At 42.7% G+C, this 7,617-nt stretch overlaps 1 pseudogene; it reads right to left on the bottom strand.

Moving 5' to 3' along the window:
* Window positions 1-4,735: 4,735 nt before the first annotated feature.
* LOC129036801 (vacuolar protein sorting-associated protein 37A-like) lies at window positions 4,736-5,843 on the bottom strand (annotated as a pseudogene).
* Window positions 5,844-7,617: the final 1,774 nt, after the last annotated feature.

The following is a 7,617-nucleotide window of genomic DNA, read 5'->3' as shown; positions in this document are numbered from 1 at the left end:
TTTGGGGTTTGGTGAGCCTGAGCCCAGGGTCACACTGTGTTATGAGACTTAGACTCCAGCTTGGGCCCAACAGTCCTAAATCTGCATAATGCCACCTCCAAAGGGTCTGTGCATTTGACACATGTCACACTCCCCAGGTGAGAGAAGGGGAGGTGTCTGCATAGGAAAATGATGTATTCAAGGTCTCCAGGTTGGATCGAAGGGGTTTTCTGGCTCCCTGGGCTCCTGAACCTGGATTCTCTCATTCTGGCTGTGACAGGGTGGCTCCCAGTGTGGCTGCTCTGATGTAACAGGCTGTGAGGGAGGCCTGTGGGTTTCTTACAGCTGGGGCAGCGTGCTGGGGATGACACACTAGGCTTCCCAAGGGTAGTCACAAAGTGTATATAAATGAAGTGAGAATCTCATTCTGGAACCAGTGAACTATCCAGAGCTGGAAGGTTCCTTAGAGATGTCTAGTCTCTTCACCACATTTTACAGACAGGGAAACTGTGGTGCACGTAGGGCCTGGGACACACAGGGACTCAGTCTAGGCTCAGGCATGAGTAGATTTTAGCCCTGGCTCTTCCTCTGGAAGTGCATTTAGGAGATGCCTTTGGGGCAGAGGGAAAGGTTACCATCAAGGAACCAAGGAAGGACAGTTTAGGAGGGCACAGAGCAGGGTTAAGGATAGGCATTGTTCTCTTTGGCTTTCACAGTAGGGTGTGTGCAGGGCAGATAAGACCCTCAGGAAGGTGGCTGAGGAGCTGTGATGAAGAAGGTTGGCTCTCCTGCTGAGGAGTCCCACATTACTCTGCAGGCAAAGGAAAGTCCTCAGAAGGGGCAGGGTGACAGAGAGAAGTAATAATAACAGGAAGTATTTGATGAGTGTTTATACTATGCTAGGCACTGTTTTAAGCCCTTTGTTTTAATTTTTTTTATTTTTGGTTTTAGAGAGATGGTCTTGCTTTGTCACCAGGCTGGGAGTGCAGTGTTCTGATCACGGCTCACTGCAACATTGACCTCCTGAGCTCAAGCAATCCTCGTACCTCAGCCTCCCTAGTAGCTGGGACTATAGACGTGCACCACTATGTCTGGCTAATTTTTAAATTTTTTGTAGATACAGGGTCTTGCTATGTTGCCCAGGTCTCAAAACTCCTGATCTCGAGTGATCCTTCCACCTTGGCCTGCCAAAGTGCTGGGATTACAGGCATGAGCCACTGTGCCCGGCCCTATAAACACTTTAATGTGTATTATTTCAATTAATCTTCACTCAAGCCTGTGAAGTGGGTTCTGATCTAATACACCCATTTAACAGATGACTGAGGCAGAGAGAGAGGTTAAATCATTTGTCTAAAGTTGCCCATTGGTCGGAGTCAGGATTCCAGCCCCCAAAGTCTGCCTCAAGAGCCCACCACACTAAAGCTCTGCCCCACCACCTGTGAATGCTGTAGGAAGAGCACCCTGGTGGTCAGAGGTGCACCATCACAGACGGAGATCTGGGGCAAGAAGAATGGCTAGGAGCCTGTGGAGACTCCTCCGATAAGCAAGGCAGAACTCTGAGGGCCACAGAGTTTGCCAGGATTTTCTGGATCAGAAAAAATGACACAATCAAAGAATCCGCTCATTTAGCGCCTCATGTTTATAGGTGAGGACATCGACACTCAGAGAAGCAAGACGAATTGTACCCAGGGACAAGCTGCTTGTCCGGGCTTGAATCCTGATGACAGGACTCCAGGGATAGGAATTGATTTTAAAATATTAATATGTTAGGCTGTGGGTGGTGGTTCACTCCTGTAATTCTAGCACTTTGGGAAGCCAAGGTGGGTGGATCACTTGAGCTCGGGAGTTTGAGACCAGCCAGGGCAACATGATGAAACCTCACCTCTACTAAAAATATAAAAAAATTAGTTAGGTATGGTGGTGCACGCCTGTGGCCCCAGCTATTCAGGAGGCTGAGGTGGGAGGATCACCTGAGCCTGGAAGGCGGAGGTTGCAGTGAGCTGAGATCACACAACCGCCCTCGATCCTGGATGACAGAGTGAAACCCAGTCTCAAAAAAAAATGTTAACAATACTTTCTGTGGACAATGTGATATTCTGTTTTTCTCTTTTTTTTAAAAAAAAGCCTTTAAGCCAGTGCAGTGTTGTGTATCTACAATGCTAGCTACTTGCTGGGGCTGAGGCAGGAGGATTGCTTGAGCCCAAGAGTTCAAGTCTGTCCTGGGCAACATAACAAGACCCTCTCTCTTTGAAAAAAAAATAAAAAAGTGTTTAAAATGAACATATCTTTTGGTACTATTAGGAATTTGCCCTAAAGAATATGTATGCATAGACATGTAATATGATGTTATTAATAATAATTTAATAAAAATTCCCAGCAATAAGGGGATTAGTCAAGGGAATTATGATGTATCTACTTAAAAAATACTATACAAACTTTAGAAAAGGAGATTATGTTATAGGTTAGGAGGTCTTAACCTGTGATACAGCAATGGGTTTCACGGGACAGAACCTCCTAAAATTATGAAAGGTGGATTTGTACGGAAGTGGATCTATAGCTGACTTAAGATTTTCAAAGGGATCTGTGACCAAAATAGGCTAAAAACTACTGTTAGAGAAGAATATTGAAAAAACCTTATATTTAAAAAGGTACATGAAAGAGCATCAACAATTACCAATTCATGGTCAATCTTGTTTATCTCTACTCCCACCCAGTTCCTCCTCCTGTATTATTTTGAAGCGAACCCCAGATATCATTTTACTTAGAAACAGCTCAGAATATATCTCTAAAAAGGCTCTCTTTTTTTTGTCATTGAGAACTATTTTAATGCGGCTATGAAAAGGGAAAAACGTGTCCAGCTCTTAATTTCTTAGATATTGAAGAGGACGTAGTCATTTTGTTTATCAAATATAAGGAAAATTATTCACCATTTTGAAGCTCATCCTAGACTATGAAAATTATATTCACTGCAGAGCAATTACTTCTGTCATTACCTGAAGTTATCAGTATGTATCTTCCTTATCATAGGATGCATCTCTCAAAAAGCCTCCACTCCTTTTCCTCACATCTGTAATCATCATGAACCTTTTAGTTCACTTCTAGATCCATATTTTGTGTTTTCTAAAGCTTCTGACATTATCTTCCTTTCTGACCCTCTTATCCATATTTCTAAAAACAGGAACATTGTTGAGATGCACCCTTTTTGGTTAATAGATATATTCCTAAGGAGCATTTAATTGCTTACGCTTATCTTTTAGGAATAAACATCACTTTAACTTTTCCTTAGATAATATATTTTGAATTGTTAGAATAATTTTGTTGCATTTCTCTGAGATCTAGTCTGTTTCTCCTCATTATTTAAAAATGCTAAAACTTATATCTCACGTTTTCTCTAACACTGACTTAATACCTAACAGGGTAGAAGCAACATTCATTCTTCTGATTATATATGAATTTAAGTATTAGCTTTCTTGTAATAACAACCTTTTATTACTATTCTAGAGACTACACCTACCGACAGTGTAGGCCAACCACCAGCTTGATATCAAAGTATAACATTATAAAGTTAGTAGGGTAAAACATCTGTAGGGAAAATCCAGTGAAGAACCAGAGTATTTGGTTCTCATGTCTGTTTAATGAAGGGAATAGGTTTTGTAATCTATCATTTTAGAAATTATATAACTGACTAATATGGTTTAATTAACATTAGTAACATCTCATGACCACTGACTGCTGAAAGTTCTGAAAAGGGTTTTGTTTTGTTAAAATGCACATTTGAGGGAGATTCACTCCCCTGTCTTATGAGTAAAAAAAAGACTTCACTAGGTGACCTAAATGAAACTTAGTGGAGAAAAGTTGCCATGTTTGGACAGAGATAAATGATATTCACGTTGTATGGTTTTAATATACTAGTACATTCTAGAATGCAAAAGGATTAATTTAAACTCTACAATTTACATCAATATTTTGAATATGTAAATTTTTTATGGGAGACTGTATTACATTTTGCTGAAATTAGAACAAAGTAAAGAGAAAGGGCAAGAAAGCAACATTGCTGATCTCTCTAGTATGAAAGATTTGGAGGGAGTGTGGCAATATATATATAAATGAAAAAATGTAATTGTGTTCATCATATTTAAAAATAGAATATATGGCCGGGCACAGTGGCTCACGCCTGTAATCCCAGCTCTTTGGGAGGCCAAGGCAGGTGGATCACCTGAGGTCAGGAGTTCGAGATCAGCCTGACCAACATGGAGAAACCCCCTCTTTACTAAAAATACAAAATTAGCCAGGCGTGGTGGCACATGCCTGTAATCCCAGCTATGCGGGAGGCTGAGGCAGGAGAATAGCTTGAACCTGGGAGGCGGAGGCTGTGGTAAGCTGAGATAGTGCCACTGCACTCCAGCCTGGGCTCCGTCTCAAAAAAAGAATATACTAGAGAACTGTGATATAACAGTACTCTGTTAATGTAAAAAATAAAGCAAGTGTAATTCTTTTAGAATATAAAATTTGAGCATTCCCTGCTGAGCAGTTCCCAAATTAAGTACAAGGAATATTTATTCATTTTCTGCCATATACTGTATGTAACAGGGAATACCTTGCTAAAACGATAAATACTTAGGATATAGTGGTAATGGCTTTCACATTTTTATAACACGACTCACTACACGCCATTCTTGTAGCTGCCCACTCTTAGAACCTTTGTTGCCTAATATTGAGGAAGCGGCTTTAATTTCTTCCATTTGGCAGTGTATGTCTATAGTGGAGCATGAAATTGTCTATGCATTGCTATTGCCTGCTGAAGTTTCTCTTCCTTGGCTCTTCTACAGTGGCAAATTGTTCTCTTTTCCATGAAGCTACTGAGAACATAGTTTATTTCCATTTTTCCCTCCACGAAGTCTTCCGCAATATTATCAGGTTCTTCCCCAGTTTCATGTGCAGCTACTTGCAATCTTGCCTGTAGGGCACTTGCACTACAGCTCTCACTAAGTTCATGCTGCCTTTGCATCTTCTTTTCAAAAGCAGACTTCATTTGTTTAAGTAATTCATACTTATCTAAAACAGTTTACCTTTTGGCTCCCAAGCTGGGCTCCAAAAGGAGATTTTTTTCTTGCTAGTTCCTCAATACTTTTTACTAAGTCATCTTTGTCAGTAATAATTTGTTTTAGTTGAGACAAAGTCAGAAACTGTTCTAGTAATACCTCCTCTTGTTCATTCATATCTGTGAGTCGTGACACACTTAGTTCTGAGAGTTCTGGAAATGCATCAGAGACATCTGGCATCTTGTAACCAAAACCATTTTGGCTTGTCAATATTGAAGCATCTGTTGTGGAAATGGATAACGGCAGATTTGAAAGGACGCCAAATGAAGGAGCGACGGGCTTGGCTGTGGTATGACTTGTTGCTGAAGAAGAAACAGTATTAGCAACAGATAAAGAAGTGATACTCCTCTTTGCTTCTTCTGGGGGATATGGAGGAAGAAATGGAAAACCTTGAGAAGCATAAGGAGGCATCCCACTTGGGTTACTGTATAGGTAAGGAAATGCTGTTGCAGTAGGAGCTAAAACTGGAGGATTCTTCCAAAACTCATCCAACAGACTGAATAATTTTTCCAAGATTTGAGTGCATTGTAAAATTGTTTGCTAATGGAGAAGTAACATACACTCCTTGTTTATCCATTAAGTGATGTCGTATTGGTGGAAAAACACTGATCACTGGTTTTTCCTGAGGAAATTGTGGAGGAAGCAATATATGTTAATTGTCAGGTTGTTTATGGTGAATGGCAATCTGTATTCCACATCTTTCTGTATTTTAGCTATACTGGAGTGTGAGTTCCGGAGGGACTCCATCAGGCGTTTCTTCTGCTGCTGGAGACTGGTAAGGCCACCGGGAACCCGGCTGCGGAGGAGGAGGCGCTCTTTGTCAGGTCCTCGGGCTGAGGCTCTGGAAGGCTCTGGCCTGCTTCTCCCAGCAGCTCGTCCCAGCGGTTCTCCTGCGACGGAGGACCGGGCTGGGACGTCCGTGGCCCAAGCGCTGGAGACCGCGTCTTCTCTAAGCCAGCCCTGCCTGCGCTTCCCGGGTTCTGGAGGACATGTTACGAACGGCGGGCAGCTGGAGAGGGTATCTTGCTGCCCAGAACAGGCAGTCCCACCTTCACCGCCCAGATGCCCAAGCCGGCCAGTCAGGCAGCCTGATCACCCAGTGCTCCACCACCCGTGGAGGACTCTTTCAAAAAGCATGGGTGCAATGTCATTATCACACCTTTAGAAAACCTAACAATAATCAATAATTATCAAATAGCCACGTAATATGAAGTAAATCATATTCATTGACTCTTTCAAAAAAGCATGGGTGCAATGTCATTATCACACCTTTAGAAAACCTAACAATAATCAATAATTATCAAATAGCCACGTAATATGAAGTAAATCATATTCATTGACACCCCCACCCCTGAAAAAAAAAAAGCCAGCCACCCATTGCTAAGTGAGAAAAGGAAACCAGAATAGACTCTGACCCCATTTTGGCAACATACACATCCTAATGGTAACAGTTATTTGGGGTTAGAAAGATTATGGATGGTTTCTTCTTTCTCAAGTGCTCGCATTACCTTTTTTTTTTTAAATTTTTTGAGAGAGAATCTCACTCTGTCACCCAGGCTGGAGTGCAGTGGTACGGTCTCAGCTCACTGCAGATTCAACCTCCTGGGCTCAAGTAATCCTTTCACCTCAGCCTCCTAAGTACCTGGGACTACAAGGGCACACCACCACATCCAGCTTTTTTTTTTTTTTAATTATTATTATTATTTGTAAAGATGAGGCCTCCCTATGTTGCCCAGGCTGGTCTCTAACTCCTGGGCCCAAGCCATTCTCCTGCGTCGGCCTCACAAAGTGCTAGGATTACAGATATGAGCCACCAGGCCCAGCCCATATTACTTTTTGAATTAAAAAAATAATACAAAGGGAAGAATAAGATGGTAGACTTCTTTTTCAAAGTCAAAATCCTCTGATTTAGGATCTAAGTATTAAGGGTTTATCCTGTCCCATCTTGAAATGAAGAAGACACAGCCACCCAGAGAAGTTAAGGGTTTTGGCCACAATCACCGAGTGGGGGGAGGCTGTGAAGGAGAGAGGGGTATCCTGCTGGCTTCCCAGACTCTTGGAGGAAGCAGAGACAGAGGTCCTGGGACACCTCTCAAGCTCTGGTCCCTGTTGTCCCACTACCTTCACCCTCTTACCTTCCCATCTTTATCAAGCCTCACACGTTTGGGGCACTTTGTTGCTGGAGTTGACAGACCAAACAAAACAGAGGGGGGAGGCAGATAACCAGAGCCCCTTCTTGCCACACCTAGTCCTGTTGGCTTGTCAGGTCTGGAGGAGAAGGCATCTTGTTTCCCCAACACATTCCAGAGTCATGTCCCCCCGGCTGCCTGGCCTCCAGGCCAGGTCCCCCCAGCCCCCAAGACTTTCATGGTTGAGACAAAAAAGGAATGAAAGACTTGACATTGTTACACTCCTCTCTCCAAAGTCCCAGTTTTGCTGTGTGCCCTTGGGCAAATCCCTCTCCTCTCTGGGACTGTGTTTCTGCACCTGGGCAGGGAAGTGGCTGGGATGGATAATTTCTGAGACATTCACCCGC

The sequence above is a fragment of the Pongo pygmaeus genome, chromosome 4 (genome assembly GCF_028885625.2).
Source record: "Pongo pygmaeus isolate AG05252 chromosome 4, NHGRI_mPonPyg2-v2.0_pri, whole genome shotgun sequence".
Classification (NCBI taxonomy): domain Eukaryota; kingdom Metazoa; phylum Chordata; class Mammalia; order Primates; family Hominidae; genus Pongo; species Pongo pygmaeus.
Note: the sequence above shows the minus strand (reverse complement) of the source record. Positions and strands in the feature narration are given on the sequence as shown.